Here is a 21324-nt window from a genome sequence, read left to right as displayed (position 1 = left end):
CAGATGAAAAACAGCTTGATGGGACTTCAAAACAAGATGATATTAAATCAGTACTAGCTATTAGGATGTCTTGTTTTCTTCAATATACCTATTTGTACTACCAAAGACAATAAAATTGAAAAACCTAGATTAAAACCATCCCAATTATTGAGTGAAAACATTATAGGGCTTCAGACCAATATGATAGGGAATCATGATTACCACATATTTTATGTATTCTAATCATTTCTTACACTAGGGAAACTATTCGGTATTTATCCATGTGAGTTTGATTTATTTCACTTATGAGTATGGTCTCAAACTAAGTCCATTTATTTATAAATATCTCAATGTGATCATTCTTTATAGCTGAGTAGTACTCCGTTGTATAAAAATACCACAATTTTTTATCCATTCTTCAGTTGATGGACACTGAGGCTGTTTCCAAGTTTTGGCTATTACAAATTGCGCTGCTATAAACATGGGTGCACATATATCACTGTGGTATGATGCTTTAAGTTCTTCTGGGAATATGCCTAGAAGTGAAATAGCTGGGTCGAAAAGGACTTCCAATCTCATCATATAGAATGGAACAGAGTCTAATCAGTCAAAACAAGATCGTGGGAGTACTACAGGACTTCAAAACAAGTTAATAGGAAATCGAAAAGAGTTACTATTTATATATCCTAATTTTTTTTGAATTTTTTCTTTAATTAAGACAAACATAAGAAATGACTAAATAATTTTTTTGAAACAATAAGGGGGAGATTGAGATAAAACAGGACATAACAATATAACTATAGAGGTCACAGCATGACTGTTTCAATAACCTAGTACTTCACCACCTTATAACCTGACTTAATAGTGGTTACCATAGTGTCTTTTTCCTTGAAATATTTGGGTAAAACTTCATATACTCTAGCTTCAAATATTTTCATATCAAGAAGCCCAGAATAAAGCCTTTCTAATTAATGAGTGAAAACTTTATAAGGCTTCAAGGCCACCTAATGGGGAATCATGATTACCACATATTTTTATATATTTGAATCATTACTTACATTAGGGAAACTATTCGGTATTCACACATGCGAGATTGATTTATTTCACTTATGAGTATGGTCTCAAGCTGTGCCCATTTATTGATAAATATCTCAATGTGATCCTTCTTTATAGCTGAATAATACTCCATTGTATAGAAATACCACAACTTTTTTATCCATTCCTCAGTGGATGGGCACTTGGGTTGTTTCCAAGATCTGGCGATTACAAATTGTGCTGCTATAAACACAGGTGCACATATATCACTGTGGTATGATGCTTTCAGTTCTTCTGGGAATATGCCTAGAAGTGGAATAGCTGGAATAAATGGGATTTCCAGTCCCAACTTTTTGAGAAATCTCCAGACAGATCTCCACAAAGGCTGTACCAGTCTACACTCCCACCAGCAGTGCAGGAGAGTTCCTTTTTCCCCACAGCCTCTCCAGCATTTGTTGTCAGTTTTCTTGATCCTGGCCATTCTTTCAGGAGTGAGATGGTATCTCAGTGTGGTTTTAATTTGCATTTCTCTAATGACCAATGATGATGAGCATTTTTTCATGTATTTATTTGCCATTTGCATTTCTTCAACTGAGAATTGCATATTCATCTCAGATGCCCATTTTTGGATTGGATCTTTGAATTTCGGAGGTCTGAGTTTCTTTAATTCTTTGTATGTTTTAGACAAGAGGCCCTTGTCTGAGAGAGAGTTTACTAAAATCTTTTCCCAGTTTGTGGGTTTTCTTTTCACTATGCTGGAGATTTCTTTTGACATGCAGAAACTTTTTAATAAGAAGTGGTCCCAGTTATTGATTCTGGGAAGTATTTCCTGTGCGGTTTGAGTCCTGTTCATGAATTCTTTACCTACTCCTATGTCTCCAAGGTTTCTACCTATTTTGTCTTCCAATAGATTTAGTGTTTCTGTTTTAATATTCAGATCTTTGACCCATTTAGATTTTAATTTAGTACATGGTGATAGACATGGGTCTAGCTTTAGTTTTCGGCAAATGGAGAGCCAGTTTTTCCAGCACCATTTATTAAAGAGACTGTCGTTCTTCCAGTGAACCTGCTTGGCTCCTTTATCAAAAATAAGGTGGTTGAGTGTGTTTGTAGTTGTGGTTGTATCTTCTAATCTATTCCACTGATCTTCAGCTCTGTTTTGATTCCAATACCATGTTGATTTTACTACTGTTGCTTTGTAGTATAACTTCAAGTCAGGGATTGTGATGCCTCCTGCTTTGTCTTTGCTGCTTAGAATTGCCTTTGCGATTCTAGGTCCCTTCTGGTTCCAGATGAAATTTAGGAGTGATTTCTCTAGATCTATAAGGTATGTTGATGGTATTTCTATTGGGATTGCATTGAATCTGTATAACAGTTTTGGGAGAATGGCCATTTTCACAATGTTTGTTCTTCCTATCCATGAGCAAGGGATGTCTTTCCATTTTCTGAGATCATCTTCAATTTCCTTTTTCAGTGTATTATAATTTTCACTGTATAAGTCTTTCACTTCTTTTGTAAGAGTAATTCCTAAATATTTCATTTTTTTGCTTGCTAATGTGAATAGTCCAGTTTCTCTTATTTCCCTCTCTGTAATTTTGTTGTTCGTGTATAGGAATGCTATTGATTTCTGAGTATTGATTTTGTATCCAGCCACATTACTGAATTTATTTATTGTATCTAAGAGTATTTCAATGGAGTTTAGGGGGTCTTCTATGTAGAGTATCATGTCATCTGCAAACAATGATAATTTAACTTCTTCTTTTCCTATCTTTACCCCTTTTATTTCTCTTTCTTGCCTAATTGCTCTGGCTAGTACTTCCAGTACTATATTAAATAGGAGTGGTGATAAAGGACATCCTTGTCTTGTACCCGATTTTAAAGTAAAGGCTTTCAATTTTTGGCCATTTAGTATGATGCTGGCTGTTGGTTTGTCATAAATGGCCTTTATTATATTGAGGTAAAGACCATTTATTCCAATTTTCTGTAAAGTTCTTATCATGAATAAGTGTTGGACCTTATCGAAGGCTTTTTCTGCATCTATAGAGATGATCATGTGATTCTTATTTTTGGCTTTATTGATATGGTGGATTACATTTATTGATTTGCGTATGTTGAACCATCCTTGCATTCCTGGGATGAATCCCACCTGGTCATGGTGTATAATCTTCTTGATGATTTGCTGGATCCTATTTTCCAATATTTTATTGAGGATTTTTGCATCTGTGTTCATTAGGGAGATCGGTCTATAGTTCTCTTTTGTAGTTGGGTCTTTCTCAGGTTTTGGTACTAGAGTAATATTTGCTTCCAGGAATGACTTAGGAAGGATTGCTTCCCTTTCAATTTCATTGAATAGTTTGAGGAGTGTCGGCATTAGGTCTTCTTTATATTTCTTGTAGAATTCTGCAGTGAATCCATCTGGGCCTGGGCTCTTCTTGGTGGGCAAGGACCCAATTACATTCTCAATTTCATTTGCAGAGATTGGGTTATTCAACAGTTTTATATCCTCTTGATCTAGCTTTGGTACTTCATATGCTTCTAAGAATCTGTCTATTTCTTCTGTGTTATCAAACTTTTGAGAGTAGAGGTTTTCGAAATAGGTGTTGAGAAAAGACAAATCACTTATAAAGGAAAACCGATCAGAATCACAGCAGACTTCTCAGCACAAACGATAAAGTCAAGAAGAGCATGGAGTGAAGTATTCCAGATCCTAAAGCAAAATGATTTCCAACCAAGACTGATATATCCTGCAAAACTATCATTCAAAATAGATGGTGCAATACGATACTTCCATGACAAAGAACAGCTGAAGAACTTCATGAACACCAAACCAACCCTGCAAAAAATATTGAAAGACAGTTTAGATACACAAAGGAAAAAACCACTAAGCAAAGCAAATAATTAAACAGAACCGAAAGATAAAGATGCAACAGCAGAGAGATAACATTGCTACAATTAACCAGCATTTAACAGTAATAACCATTAATGTAAATGGTCTCAATGCACCAATCAAAAGAAACAGACTAGCAGAATGGATCAAGAAACAAAATCCAACCATATGCTGTTTACAGGAAACCCATCTAACCCAGAAAGATACTCACAGACTGAAAGTCAAAGGATGGAAAACAATTCTTCATGCAGCAGGAATCCAAAAAAAGGCAGGAGTAGCCATTCTGTTTGCAGACAACATGAACTTTAAACCAACAATGACCATAAAGGACAAAGAAGGTCACTACATACTCGTAAGGGGAAAACTCCAAGAGCAAGCGATAACTATCTTAAATATATACGCACCAAACTCCAGAGAACCCAGTTATATAAAACAATTAATAACAGAAATGAAAACTCAAATTATCAGTAACACAATTGTAACAGGAGACCTTAATACACCACTGACACCAAGGGACAGATCAACCAGACAGAAAATGAGCAAAGAAATAACAGAACTGAATCACACCTGTGAACAAATGGGTTTGATAGACATATACAGAATGTTCCACCCAACAACATCAGAATACACATTCTTCTCAGCAGTACATGGATCATTTTCTAAAATAGACCATATATTAGCTCACAGAACATATTTAAGCAAATGCAAAAGAGTTGAAATCATCCCTTGCATATTATCGGATCATAGCGCTCTGAAATTAGAAATTAATGACAAAGGAGTGATTTCTTGAGATTTATGAGGTACATTGATGGTATTTTTTATCGGCATTGCATTTAACATGTATAACAGTTTTGGGAGAATGGCTATTTTCACAATATTTATTCTTTCTATTCATGAGCAAGGGATGTCTTTCCATTTTCTGAGATCATCTTCAATTTCATTTTTCAGAGTATTAAAATTTTCCCTATGAAGATCTTTCACTTCTTTCGTGAGAGTAATTCCTGAATATTTCAATTTTTTTTGCTTGCTAGTGTGAAGGGTGTGGCTTCCCTTATTTCTCTCTCTGTGATTTTGTTGTTAGTGTTTAGGAATGCTATTGATTTTTGAGTATTGATTTTGTATCCAGCCACATTGCTGAATTTATTTATATCTAGGAGTCATTCAATGGAGTTTAAGTGTCTTTGATATAGAGTATCATGTCATATGCAAATAATTATAATGTAACTTCTTTTCCTATTTTTATGCCTTTTCTCTTTCTTGTCTAATTGCTTTCGCTAGTATTATCATTAAAATATTATATAGGAGTGGTGATAAGGGACATCCTTGTCTTGTGCCTGATATTAAAGTGGACACCTTTCATTTTTGGCCATTTGGTATGATTCTGGCTGTTGGTCTGTCATAGACGGCCTTTATTATATTGAGGTAAAGACCATCTATTCCAAATTTATGCAAGATTCTTATCATAAATGAATTTTGAACTTATCCAAAGCTTTTTCTGCTTCTATAGAAATGATCATTTGATTCTTACTTTTGGCTCTATTGATATGGTGGATTACATTTATTGATTTACGCATGTTGAACCTTCCCTGCATGCCTGATGAATCACACTTGGTCATGGTGTATGATCTTGTTGATGATTTGCTGCATCCTATTTCTCAATATTTTATTGAAGACTTTTGCATCTGTATTCACTAGGGAGATTGGTCTGTAGTTCTCTTTTTCAGTTGGGTCCTTCTCAGATTTTGGTACTAGAGTAATATTTGCTTCTAGGAACGATTCAGCAAGGATTGCTTCCCTTTCAATTTCGTTGAAGAGTTTGTGGAGTGTTGGCATTAGTTCTTCTTTGTATTTCTTGTAGAATTCTGCAGTGATTCCGTCTGGGCCTGGCCTCTTCTTTGTAGGCAGGAACTTAATTACGTTTTCAAGTTCATTAATAGAAATTGGGTTATTCAGCAGTTTTACATCTTCTTTCCCTAGCTTTGATACTTTATATGCTTCTAGGAATATATCTTCACATTCGTTGAGGTGGTTTTTACAACTTTCAATGGAAACTTTGATTTCCTGTATATTTTTTGCATTGTGTTTGTATATTATTATTGTTTCTTATATTGTTCATCCAGGAATTATATCTTTTTGTTTAGTTCCTCCAATTTTTTAACTGTGTCTTCTTTAGATATATTTCCTGTGTGTTATCAAACCTTTGAGAGTAGAGGTTTTCAAAATAGGTACTGAAGATATTCTGTGTTTCTATTGAGTCTGTAGTGATTTCACATTTTGCATTCCTTACTGCATGAATTTGAGCTTTTTCTTCCCTTTTTAAATAAGGGTGGCTAGGGGCTTATCGATTTTATTTATTCTTTCAAAGAACCAACTCTTTGATTCATTGCCTTTATGGATTGTTTCCTTAGTCTCCATTCCATGGATTTCTGCTCTGATTTTTACAATTTCCTCTCTTCTTTTGCTTTGGGCTTAACTTGCTCTTGTTTTTCTATATGTTTGAGGTGTAACATCAGGTTATTTATTTGTATTCATTCTGTTTTCCTGATGTGGGAACTCAGTGCAATAAATTTTCCTCTGAGAACAGATTTAATTGCATCCCACAGATTCTGGTAAGTTGTATTTGTGTTTTCATTTGTTTGTAGTCATTGTTCAATTTCTTCTTTAATTTCTTCTGTGACCCACTGATTACTCACGAGTGTGTTATTCAATCTGCATGTGTTTGTGGGATTTTTGCAGTATCTTTTATCATTATTTTTAATTTCATAGTTCTATGATCCAATAGCATGGAAGGGATAATTTCAACCATTTTGCATTCATTTAAATATGTTCTGTGAGTTAATATATCGCCTATTTTAGAGAATGACCAATGTACTGCTGAGAAGAATGTGTATTCTGTTGTTGTTGGGTGGAATACCTTGTACATGTTTATCAAGTCCATTTGTTTAAAGGTGTGATTCAGTTCTTTATTTCTTAGCTTATTTTCTCTCTGGTTGGTCTGTCCATTGATGTCAATGGTGTGTTAAGATCGCCTATCATAATTGTATTACTGCTAATTTGGTTTTTCATTTCTGTTAGTACTTGTTTTATATAACTGGGTGCTCTGGAATTTGGTGCACATATATTTAAGATAGTTATCTCTTCCTATTGAAGTTTTCCTATAACCAGTATGCTGTGACCTTCTTCATCACTTCTGATAATTATTGGTTTGAAGTTCACATTGTCTGTACAGACAAGAGCTACGCCCTGCTCTTTTTTGGATTCCTGTTTCATGAAGTACTGTTTTCCATCCTTTGACTTTCAGTCTGTGAATATCCTTTCAGGTTAGATGGGTTTCTTGTAGACAGCATATGGTTGGATTTTTTTTTGTTAATCCATTCTGCAGGTCTGTTTCTTTTAATTTGTGCATTGAGACCATTTACATTAATGATTATAACTGTTATATATTGATTTAGTGTTGACGTGTTATCTTTCTGCTGTTGCGCCTTTATCTTTCTGTTCTGTTTAATTGTCTGCTTTGTTTAGTGATTTTTTCCTAACTGTATCTAGGCTGTCTTTTGGTATTGTTTTCAGGCTTGGCTTGGTGATCATGAAGTTCTTCAGCTGTTCTTTGTCGTGAAAGTATCTTATTTCTCCATTGATTTTGAAGGATATTTTGCAGCTTACATCAGTTTAGGTTGCAAATCTTTTTCATGTAGGATCTGAAATGCTTCACTGCATGCTCTTCTTGACTTTATTATGTGCTGAGAAGTCTGCTGTGGTTCTGATTGGTTTATCTTTATAGATGATTTGTCTTTTCTCTCTGACAACTTTTAATATTCTATTCTTTGTTCAATTTCTGGAGTGGCAATTATTATTTGTCTGGGTGTTATTTTATTTTGATTATGCCTATCTGAAGTTATACATACTTCATTGATCTTGATATCAGTTTCCAATCCTATTTTTGGCAAATTTTCAGCTATTACTTCTCTAAATATCCTTTTGAAACTCTTTATGTTGTCCCCTTCTTTTCAATTTATCCCTATCAATCTGTTGTTTCTCTTTGTGTCATCTTGCAGGTGTTGAAAAGTTATTTCCTGATTTCCAGTTATTTTTAAAAGATCTTTCCTTTTCTGTTCACTGCCTGAAATCTTGTCTTCGAGGTCTGAAATTCTATCTTCACATTCATTGAGGCAGTTTTTAGAACTTTCAATGCAATTTTTGATTTCCTGTATATTGCTTTTCATCTGCTTTATATATTTTTTTTCTTGTATTGTTCATCCTGGAATTCTATCTCTTTATTTAAGTCCTCCAATTTTTTAACTGTGTCTTCTTTAGTTATGTTCAGCATCTCCTTCATTTCTTTTATGATTTCTTCTTTTACCTGAGAGATTATTTCTAGTTTGAATTCCTTTGCTTTCCAGAGTTGCTTCTTAATTTCAGTTACTATTATTTCAGCTATTTCAGGTGTGCGACATGTATTTTCTTCTATGTACATGGCTCCTAGGCTTTCTCAGGATGGGCTGGCTGTTTGAGATTGCATTTTGGTCTTTTGTTTTGTCATTTTCCTATATTTCTGACTTTCAAGTGTTGTTCCAAGCTTCTCCTGGGTGTGTTGGAAATTGTTTCTTGTGTCCTGAACTCCTGGGACTCCTCTGGTAATGTAGCTCCCTCCTTGGGCAGCAAAGCCCCTGAATTAAGAGAATGTTTCTAGGCTCCTCTCAGATAGACCTAAAGCCTCCTCAAGCTATACAGCTCCCCCCTGTGGCAGCAAAGCTTCTCTCCTCAGCAGGGCTGCTCTCTCCTTCATGTGGTAGCAGTAGTGTGGTGCTCTCCAGGCTGAAAGAAGGTCGCAGGCAAGGTCATAGCAGTTTACTGCAGCTTGGCCCAGTTACATCCTTCAGGTGGGGAAGCTGCCATCTGCCCTCCAGGTGAGAGAGCATGATTGGCAAGGCTGGAACGGGGTCCCGCGGCTTGGCCCAACTCACTCTTCCTGGCAGGCAGATGTGGTATGGCCCCCAGGTGAGAGAGAGTGGTCCAGCTACCTGGAATGGGGTTCTGCAGCTCAGCACAATTCCCATTAGTACGTGTTTTTAAAACTTAATCGTTACTTTCCATTGATTGTAGTGTTTGTAGACGTACACAAGACTTTGATTCTATTTTCCAACCTGCTCTATTCCCTCTCCTCCATTTCTTCATCCCAAAACCCTTAGAAAAAGATTTAGCTCCAATTTTCAGGTTATTAGTATTTAATTAATTTAAAAATAGCCCTTCTTATACTATAATAGGGGCAAGGTGAAAGCATTTAATATCCCTCTGACATAAATGTGTTATCAAGTTCTAGATCTATGCTGAAAACTTTTTGATGCTTGGGAAGGAAAATAAAGAACTGGTGGATCAGATATGAAGGCTCACAATTAATTGTCGATCCAGTTTCCATCGCTTATTGTGTCTGTAACACGTGGAAAGTGCTTTTATTTTCAGCCTCCAGCACTCAGCATTCACATCTGAGTTGATTTCTTGTTGATACAACTGCAGTGATGTGGTTTAAACTGGTCATGTGAGATTCTCCTGTCATTAATAGACAAGAGTTTGTAATACAAGGCTGAAATGCAATTTAGATATTCTCAGAGCCATTGATATAAGATTTTGTTTCATGCTTTTAAAATACAGTATTTAGCATCTAAAATGTCATTTTATTTTCCTGTAAGGTAGCATTTTGTTTTTGTCCATGTATTAATAGAAGCCTGTGTGTGGAGACAACAGTGGAATCTTTCTTTTCAGATTTCCTGGATCCCATCTCTGTCTTCACACACAGAAGAATTAAAAATAAAAACCCTTCTTAAACATTCATTAGATTCTTATTTGGATTACAATAGAGACACAGAAATACTGTGACTTCTGTAATCTGGTACTTTACATTGTGTGGATTACATCTGTCACAGGAATGTCCTGTAGAACTACAGCCAAGATAGAGTGCTTCTGTTTTTGTTCATTTTTATTTAGAAGCATCTACTGTATTTAATTATTCTAATTTCATAGCAAATATTTTCATGGGTATAAAAATAGCAAAATATACAAAAAAATTGTGTGTTGCTATGAATGGGACTGGATACATTTTAGTATTTTTCCTCATTTCCCACACCTCTCTCTTTTACTTTTCTCTCCCAATAAATTTGCCATTTGTCAAAAGAGAGAAGATTTCATTTGAAGATGAAATATGAAATACCTAAATATTTAAGTTCCACACTTCCTTTATGTCCACACATTTTTGTGGAGATGGGTGACAGTCCCCATATTTCTGTGAAGCAGTACGAACAGGGCGGTGTCCAGATTCACCCACGCTGTGCATTTAGCAACAGGTTGATGTAGTGGTCTAAGTGTCTCCTTCTTAACTGTAATTATAATTATATATAATTTCCACTCTTCTCTAACAGACCTCAATGAAAATGCTTCTAGTGTAATATGAGATTTCTTGACTACTAATCATTTATGGATTATTAACAGACAGATTTCTGGAAAAATCTTGAGAATTTATCTTATGAGAAATATATTTGGCTTAAGAGGACTGATTATTTTTGGCAAAATGTAAACAATGTATTAGAAAATTGAATACACATCAAATATTGGAGTTCGTACATGTATCCTATTGGTTTGTAGTGCCTGCTAATTTTTATTTGCATGATGTAGTGAATTTTGAAAGTATAATCATAACAATAAACCGGAAAATTATGGTTGGTCCAAAGGTAGTGAGTTATCTCAATTGATTGTTCACAGTCAGTACAGATTGAACTCCTTGTTCTACTCTTTCCCCCCTTCTCACTATTGCACTTAACTAGTCTTTAAAAAACAGGAAAATTATATCATATGCATTTCTTTGGTAAGGCTGTGAATCTGTGAAATCCTTTCATGGGTCAGGAAACACAGACAAAAATTCATCAATGAGAGATAAAGAGGTTCACAATGAAACTTGGATTTTAAATCTCTTGAGTATAAATAAGGAAATTTAAGATTAGAGATAAAATGTAACAGTTTCACCAATTCCTTAAAAACATAAAGCAAAAGTCATAATCCAAAGGAACCCATGAGACACATTGCTGAATGGATGGTTTTGATAAATGCAAGATAACTGTGATCATTATGCGTATCTAAAGAGGATGGCCACAATTAATACTAAACAGAAAGCTAACTTATGGAAATACTAACTCAATTAATGATTTCAGGTTAATCTCTGGAAATTTTTATTGCTGTTTTCCCTTTTTTGTTAATAATAGTAATGAATTTCCATGTTTAGGTACATAGAACAGAATACTTCATACTAATTCCTGCTAACAAAACAGTGTAATAAATCTAAATCCAACAATCTGCAGACATCTTTTTACCCCATGAATTAAAACTTTGTGGTCTCAAGAATTCCATTGTTTGAGACAAATGTGCAGATTACCTAGAGGAAAGCACTAAATTGTTCAATCATGACCTGTAGAACATCAAGTAAGGAAACTGGAAAGGTGAATAAAACACAGGAAACACTAAAAGTCTTGTCCATTAAAAAATATTAGCACATCTTTACCCCAAAAGCATCACTTAAAATTTTACATTTACATTGAATGAACAGAAAATATTCAATTTTGTAGTAGAAAACGTGTTTTTATGGTGAGTTATCTGTGAGACTGGAGTGACGGTCCTTCCTACTGGCTTCCTTAGTATTCCAGAAGAACAAGGCAGTTGATGGTGATTATGGAAAGAGAGCACATATGGTGGCATCCACAATTCCAGGTGGTTTTACTAATGACTTTCTGAATGGTACCCTTAAGGTTTATGTTTTGCATACTTTGTTTTATTTCCTCTGTAGAAGTTTCCTAGTTATAACTGTGACATTATAATTCATATGCAGAACACTAGAAATGTAAAGCCATTATTCTGTGTAACAAACCAGAATGTAAAATTCAAAAGACTGAATCTGACTGTGAATTTTTCTGTCTGTTTAGAAACACATGGTATCACTGCAACACCAAAATCAATCCGCTCACAGCTATTTCCATGAATCCACCTCCTATGTCTTTGTGGAATTTCTTGCAATTTTGGAGGGAAAAGAAGTGAAAACAAATGTCCTCCAGAATCGTTTCTCTGTTCTGCCACGCCAGGAAAAGTGCTTTTCATCAGTGTTCTTCTCTTTTTATGTTCCCTGTACATCATAGTGCAGAGTCACGCTTGGCACTTGCTACATCTGCTAGGAGGAGGGTGGCGACAGATCTCAGGCAAACATCAATAAAGGGCACATGCGTAATACTCAGGTACATTACTCTCTCACATCCACATTCATGGTGCCACTGTGGCTCTCTGCATCCTCCTGTGTTCCATAGTAGCTCTAGTATGACTGAAGCTTCTACTGAAAATATTCTGATATTTCAGAAAAAAATTACAGTGTTTACTACACTGGATGATGAAAGTGGTGACTTCATTTTAGTCCCAGACAGAAATGGTGGGGTGTGCTTGGCCTGGGTCATGCCACTAACTGAGACCCAATAACCTATCCCAAACCAATTCCCGACACCTGATGGTGCACACTAACGTAGTGAAGGCTTCAGCAGGTTGACCAATCCAGGGGGGAGGGTCCAGCATATGGGCTTCAGAAGAACTGTAACCAACAAAGAAAGAAACTGAAGTAACTGGGGCCTCCTATATATACCTGTGTAGAAGAAACAAAAAATATGAGAAGAGGAAGCAACAAGCAAAAGCCCCCAATCCTGAGAACATTGATCCAGGAAAGGTAAATACAAAGGAGACTCAGTACATCAAACAAGCATATACAAGACACAGTCCCATGGACATTAAGTGACATATTCAGAAGCATGGAGGAACACAAAAAAGGGGAGAATCATTTCATGAAAAAATATAAAGAAAACATAGAATACATTAAGCAAGTTCAAAGAGATTACCTGGAAATTAAACACACCATTGAAAGCTGGCAAAACTGCTTGAAAGAAACTAAGGATAGATTATCTAAACTGGAGGAAAGCTTTGCAATGTAGGAGCATGAAAGGGAAATTTTCTTAAAAATAACAAGGAAACAAGCAGTAATAATACAAAGGCTAGAAGATGACAAGAGGATCTGTAATTTAAGAATAAATAATGTGAATGAAGAAGCAGGGGTAAAAATAAAGGAACTACAAAGGCTATTCACAGAAATAATTAAGGAAAACTTCCCAAACATAGGAAAACGAAAAGATATTCAGAGGCATAAAGAACTTCAGCTACTTACAAATAAAGCAGAGCTTCACTGAGGCATATAATAATCCAGATCCCAGAAATCCAATATAAGAATAGAATAATAAAAGCTGTCAGAGACAAGAAACTAATTACTTATAAGGGAAATCTCATTAGAATTATGGAAGACTTCTCAACACAAATCATTAAACCAAGAAGATCTTGTAGCAAAGTATTAACCTCCAACCTAGGGTGATGTACTCTGAAAAACTGTCCTAGAAATTAATGCAGAAACAAGATGCTTCCAAGACAAAGAGGACCTGGGGTTATTCACAACCACCAATGCAACTGTACAGAGAATACTTCAGGACATCCTAAAGAGAGATTAGGGTACCAGGATTCCAGGAAGATTCACAGTGAGGCCTCAATGAATGGAGTAGAAAGCAAAATGAAGAAGAAAGACAACTAATAACAGAAAAAGAGCATTATAGAAAGGAAGCAGTGAAGGTTGGCTATAATCTCTAAGATAGATTGCCTCTATACACTAAGTTTAAAAAAAGAAAAAAGAGAAAATCACAGGCAGATTAGACTAGTATGTAGGTCCACAAAGATGCTCTTTATAGGATATATAATTTACCTAAAAAGGGTTTATGGAGTGAAAATCAAATATGAGTATACAGTGCTCTACCTGAAGGGAACCAGAGAGTAATAGGGGATTTATGGATAGTATTTGTGGATAGTTTGGAAAGACAGGCTTTAAAAGTTAAAGGAATGCAACCAGAGATCAAGTTTAGGAGGGAGAATGTTTGGGACCACATAGGTAAACAATAGGTTGCACCCCCCAATTTAAAAGAGAGGATGTAGGTGAGACCCGAAAGTGCACAGTACACCCTGGGGGAGTGAAAGGAGAGGAATAGTCTTTAAAAAGATGGCAGAACATATTGTTAATAGTGTATCAGGAATTAACTCCATATTACTGACACCACTCTGCTTAGGTAGAATTTATTCTGTCCCAGTTTGTCTACAAGCACTAAATATGAGGGCACAGATAGCTATCCCAAAAATATCAGCATATGGCACAATAATCATTTTTAACTTCCTATTAACTTATTCTGGAGCCCAGTATAACTTATACTGTTTTATCATCACTGATCTTAGTTAAATCTGGTTTGTTTATTGCTTTTGTTGTCAACAGTTTTTAGTCAAAACTGCTATTATTGATAGTGTCAAGTCTGAGAGTACAGACAACTACACTGAAAATGACAAGATTCACTATGATACCCATTCTCGTTTGATGGCTACCGGTTGATATAGTTTAACGCTATCTACAAAGTTGTGTTTCTATTAATACTGTCATGTGCTGATATATTCAATTATATTATATTTGATAATACAGCCAATTCTATTGAAGATAACAAGAGACAACACAGAAATCATGGTAGAACTCCTGTATAGTGGTTTTATATGTCTTTCATTTTATGTTTCTATAGGAATATGTTTTGTTCTGTGCTGCTTTGTTTTATTTCTCTCTCTAATACAGAAAGGATAGAAACACGTTAAGACTCATGCATGCATAAAACCTATAAACAGTTTATGAGAACTGATCTTATGACACATGATGAAAGGAACAAATACTTTGAAGAACAAGAGACACTATAGTACCTAGGGATGACCCCAGAGTGTCATGATGTGAAATCAACCAACACTAATATTCTTTGCTCACAGTGATTCTACCTGGATTTTGTTTGTTTAATCTCAACATAAATGAAGATATAGATAACTGCATGCATGTTTAAATGTATAGGATTGATAAACATGATGCCAAGTTCTTATTAGATAGTTGAACAGAACTATTTGTAATCTCACTGTTTGAATTCCCACTTATAAGTTCCAGTATTGTATCTTGAATAATTATTTGTAAGAGGACAATATGTAAACATCAATTAGTGTTTTGTTACTGTTTATGTTTCTTTGAAAGTATGTATTATTTCTACACATTTTCTGTTTTGTTTAGTCTTTGTTTAAATGAAATTATTTTTTAAAAAATTAAAAAATAAAATAAATAAAATAAAGTGAAAGGGGATCAATTGTATAAAATGGGAAGGCAGTGGCCATTATTTATCTTTTATCATTATTTGAAAACCATATTGTTTTCATTGTTCTGTTTAGTTTGTGTTTATTCTGTTCCACTTTGTCTTCTTATATTAGATATAATGGTATGAATAGCTATTCTAAAGTTAGCAGGATATATTATGGTAACGATTTTTTTTATTTCCTACTAACTTAATTTGAAGCCCTGTACTGATTTCACTGTCCTGTTTTGACTGCTTTTATTCTATTCTGTTTTCTTTGCTAGTATCAAGTCTGAGCATACAGGCAACTACTTTGAAAACAATAAGATTCACTATGATACCCGTTCTGTTTTAACTATTAACTTCTTTTGAAGCCCTGTAATGACTCCAATGTTTCATCTTTATTGGTTTTGTTTTGTACTGGTTTGTTCAATTTCATGATACCTGATGACATGGAGAATTCTTTTGAAGATAGCAAGAGGCATTACAGTAACCACTGTTGTTCACCTTGTATTCTGTTTTACATTATGTACTGTGTCCATCCTTTTGTTTTGACTGATTGTATTTTTTGTCACATTTGGTTTTATTATCTTACAAAAGTAATAACAACTGAAGGAGTAATAAGACTCAAAATGTGTAACTGTTATTATAAAAAGGAGAGGAAAAGAAAGTTCTCTAAAAGTTATAACTGCATGTATGTTTAAGTGTGTAAGATAGACAACCATATTACTAAGTTTTTGTTGGATTGTTGAACAGAACTGTTTGCAGTTTCTGTATTTGAACGTCCATTTTGCACTTTAATTATGTAACTTGGACAACTATTTCTAAGATGACAATATGTAATCGATCAACAAGTGATTTTTTATTGTTTTTTTGAGATTCTGTATTATTTCTACCCTTTTTGTTTTCATTTTTTTCTGTTTAAATAAAATTTTTAAAAATAATTTTTTAAACATAAAATAGTCAACTGTTGTGATCCCAAATCATGATTGTCCTCATCCTTAGCAGGTCACTTCATTTTTGTCTTCATATATGCAAATTCTGGGTATCTGGGCAGATATGTCCATGTTTGTCTTTTCAGTTTTCCTGATGTCTATATCTTACTTGACATGGAGGTGGCGCTAATAATTAAATGTCAGTTAAACCATATGCTGTTTACAGGAAACCCATCTAACCCAGAAGGATACTCACAGACTGAAAGTCAAAGGATGGAAAACAATTCTTCATGCAGCAGGAATCCAGAAAAAGGCAGGAGTAGCCATTCTGTTTGCAGACAACATGAACTTTAAACCAACAATGACCATAAAGGACAAAGAAGGTCACTACATACTTGTAAGGGGAAAACTCCAAGAGGAAGAGATAACTATCTTAAATATATACGCACCAAACTCCAGAGCACCAAGTTATATAAAACAATTATTAACAGAAATGAAAACTCAAATTATCAGTAACACAATTGTAACAGGAAACCTTAATACGCCATTGACACCAAGGGACAGATCAACCAGACAGAAAATGAGCAAAGAAATAACAGAACTGAATCATACCTGTGAACAAATGGGTTTGATAGACATATACAGGATGTTCCACCCAACAACATCAGAATACACATTCTTCTCAGCAGTACATGGATCATTTTCTAAAATAGACCATATATTAGCTCACAGAACATATTTAAACAAGTGCAAAAGAGCTGAAATCATCCCTTGCATGTTATCGGATCATAGCGCTCTGAAATTAGAAATTAATGATAAAAGATACTGCAAAAATCCCACAAACACATGGAAACTGAATAACACACTCTTGAGTAATCAGTGGGTCACAGAGGAAATTAAAGAAGAAATCAAACAATACCTAAAAGAAAATGAAAATACAGATACAACTTACCGGAACCTGTGGGATGCAATGAAAGCCGTCCTGAGAGGAAAATTTATTGCACTGAGTTCCCACATCAGGAAAACAGAACGAATACAAATAAATAACTTGATGCTACACCTCAAATAGCTAGAAAAAGAAGAGCAAGTCAAGCCCAAAGCCAAAAGAAGAGAGGAAATTATAAAAATCAGAGCAGAAATCAATGCAATAGAGACTAAGAAAACAATCCAAAGAATCAACAAATCAAAGAGTTGGTTCTTTGAAAGAATAAATAAAATCGATAAGCCCCTAGCCAACCTTATTAAAAAAAGGGAAGAAAAAGCTCAAATTCATGCAATAAGAAATGAAAAAGGAGAAATCACTACAGACCCAATAGAAATACAGAAGATCATCAACACCTATTTCGAAAACCTCTACTCTCAAAAGTTTGATAACACAGAAGAAATAGACAGATTCTTAGAAGCATATGAAGTGCCAAAGCTAGATCAAGAGGATGTAAAACTGTTGAATAACCCAATCTCTGTTACTGAAATTGAAAATGTAATTAAGTCCTTACCCACCAAGAAGAGCCCAGGCCCAGATGGATTCACTGCAGAATTCTACAAGAAATACAAAGAAGACCTAATGCCGACACTCCTCAAACTGTTCAATGAAATTGAAAGGGAAGCAATCCTTCCTAAGTCGTTCCTGGAAGCAAATATTACTCTAGTACCAAAACCTGAGAAAGACCCAACTACAAAAGAGAACTATAGACCGATCTCCCTAATGAACACAGATGCAAAAATCCTCAATAAAATATTGGCAAATAGGATCCAGCAAATCATCAAGAAGATTATACACCATGACCAAGTGGGATTCATCCCAGGAATGCAAGGATGGTTCAACATACACAAATCAATAAATGTAATCCACCATATCAATAAAGCCAAAAATAAGAATCACATGATCATTTCTATAGATGCAGAAAAAGCCTTCGATAAGGTCCAACATTTATTCATGATAAAAACCTCTACAGAAAATTGGAATAGATGGTCTTTACCTCAATATAATAAAGGCCATTTATGACAAACCAACAGCCAGCATCATTCTAAATGGCCAAAAATTGAAAGCCTTTACTTTAAAATCAGGCACAAGACAAGGATGTCCTTTATCACCACTCCTATTTAATATAGTACTGGAAGTACTAGCCAGAGCAATTAGGCAAGAAAGAGAAATAAAAGTGGTAAAGATAGGAAAAGAAGAAGTTAAGTTATCATTGTTTGCAGATGACATGATACTCTACATAGAAGACCCCCTAAACTCCATTGAAATACTCTTAGATACAATAAATAAATTCAGTAATGTGGCTGGATACAAAATCAATACTCAGAAATCAATAGCATTCCTATACACGAACAACAAAATTACAGAGAGGGAAATAAGAGAAACTGGACTATTCACATTAGCAAGCAAAAAAATGAAATATTTAGGAATTACTCTTACGAAAGAAGTGAAAGACTTATACAGTGAAAACTATAATACACTGAAAAAGGAAATTGAAGATGATCTCAGAAAATGGAAAGACATCCCTTGCTCATGGATAGGAAGAACAAACATTGTGAAGATGGCCATTCTCCCAAAACTCTTATACAGATTCAATGCAATCCCAATAGAAATACCATCAACATACCTTATAGATCTAGAGAAATCACTCCTAAATTTCATCTGGAACCAGAAGAGACCTAGAATCGCAAAGGCAATTCTAAGCAGCAAAGGCAAAGCAGGAGGCATCACAATCCCTGACTTGAAATTATACTACAAAGCAACAGTAGTAAAATCAACATGGTATTGGAATCAAAACAGAGGCGAAGATCAATGGAATAGATTAGAAGATACAACCACAACTACGAACACACTCAACCACCTTATCTTTGATAAAGGAGCCAAGCAGGTTCACTGGAAGAACGACAGTCTCTTTAATAAATGGTGCTGGAAAAACTGGCTCTCCATTTGCCGAAAACTAAAGCTAGACCCATGTCTATCACCATGTACTAAATTAAAATCTAAATGGGTCAAAGATCTGAATATTAAAACAGAAACACTAAATCTATTGGAAGACAAAGTGGGTAGAAACCTTGGAGACATAGGAGTAGGTAGAGAATTCATGAACAGGACTCAAACCGCACGGGAAACACTTCCCAGAATCAATAACTGGGACCACATCTTATTAAAAAGTTTCTGCATGTCAAAAGAAATCTCCAGCATAGTGAAAAGAAAACCCACAAACTGGGAAAAGATTTTAGTGAACTCTCTCTCAGACAAGGGACTCTTGTCTAAAACATATAAAGAATTAAAAATCTCAGACCTCCAAAATTCAAAGATCCAATCCAAAAATGGGCATCTGAGATGAATACGCAATTCTCAGATGAAGAAATGCAAATGGCAAATAAATATATGAAAACATGCTCATCATCATTGGTCATCAGAGAAATGCAAATTAAAACCACACTGAGATTCCATCTCACTCCTGAAAGAATGGCCAGGATCAAGAAAACCAACAACAACAAATGCTGGAGAGGATGTGGGGAAAAAGGAACTCTCCTGCACTGTTGGTGGGAGTGTAGACTGGTACAGCCTTTGTGGAGGTCTGTCTGGAGGTTTCTCAAAAAGTTGGGATTGGAAATCCCATTTATTCCAGCTATTCCACTTCTAGGCATATTCCCAGAAGAACTGAAAGCATCATACCACAGTGATTTATGTGCACCTATGTTTATAGCAGCACAATTTGTAATCGCCAGATCTTGGAAACAACCCAAGTGTCCATCAACTGAGGAATGGATAAAAAAGTTGTGGTATTTCTATACAATGGAATATTATTCAGGTATAAAGAAGGATCACATTGAGATATTTATCAATAAATGGGCACAGCTTGAGACCATACTCATAAGTGAAATAAATCAATCTCGCATGTATGAATACCGAATAGTTTCCCTAATGTAAGTAATGATTCAAATATATGAAAATATGTGGCAATCATGATTCCCCATTATGTGGCCTTGAAGCCTTATAAAATTTTCACTTATTAATTAGAAAGGCTTTATTCCGGGCTTCTTGATATGGAAATATTTGAAGCTATAGTATATGAAGTTTTATCCAAATATCTCAAGGAAAAAGACAGACACTATGGTAACTATTATTCTTTAAAAAAATTATTTAGTTATTTCTTATGTTTATTTTAATTAAGGGAAAAATTTAAAAAATTAGGATATATAATAGTAACTCTTTTCGATTTCCTATTAACTTGTTTTGAAGTCCTGTAATGCTCCCACGATCTTGTTTTGACTGATTAGACTCTGTTCCATTCTGTGGGATAGTATCAGGTCCGAGGGTATAGGCAACTACTTTGAAGGCAGTAAGATTCACTAAGATGCCCATTCTGGTTTGACTATTGTCTCCTTTGGAAGTCCTGTAATGTTTACAATGTCTAAGTTTTATTGGTCTTGTTCTCTACTGTTTTGTCCAACTTTATAATATCTAATGAGATAGACAAATCTTTTTAAGGAAACAAGAGACAACGTTGATAACTATTGTTAATAACCATATACTCTGTTCTACATCATGTGCTAAGTCTATCCTTGGTTTTCACTGACAGCTTTGTTCTGCCATATTTGACTTTACTCTCCCCCCCCCAAAAAAAAGTAATAAGAACTAAGGAGTAATAAAATCTAAAATGTGTAAATTTTGTTGTAAAAAGAGAGGAAGGGGAAAAAAGAGCTCTAACGGATATAACAGCAAGTGTGTATAGGGATGTTGAATAGCTGACTATATTAATGTTTTTGGATCATTGAACACAGCTGTTTGTAGTCTCTCTGTTTGAATGTCTACTTTGTATTCTTTGATACTGTGATTTGAGCACCTATTTCCAAGATGATAATATGTAATCTATTAACAAGTGATTTCTTACTGTTATGCTTTTTTTTGTAGTTCTGTATTATATCTAACCTTACACTGCTTTGTTTTGTTTTGTGTTTTTCTCTTTTTCCTCTTAAATAAAAAAAAATGTCAGTTAAATATCACCTACCTTTTTCTTTGTTTATAGAAATAAAGCTTAAGTGGTGAATTCCTCACAGTGGAACCATTTTATGCTATGTATTCTTTCTTCCAAGGATGACCTCATGGGTAAGTGATCAGACACAACAGTCCTTGTATTTACCTCGGGAACACTGGGAACTTACTATTTGGAAAAACAATAAAACATTCATGAGATTTCATAAATAGAAAACAAAAATCAGAGCCATGGCAGGTAATCCCATT

Source organism: Cavia porcellus, unplaced genomic scaffold (assembly GCF_034190915.1).
Source record: "Cavia porcellus strain 051 isolate PalLab524CR breed Dunkin Hartley unplaced genomic scaffold, mCavPor4.1 scaffold_17, whole genome shotgun sequence".
NCBI classification, from domain to species: domain Eukaryota; kingdom Metazoa; phylum Chordata; class Mammalia; order Rodentia; family Caviidae; genus Cavia; species Cavia porcellus.
Note: the sequence above shows the minus strand (reverse complement) of the source record.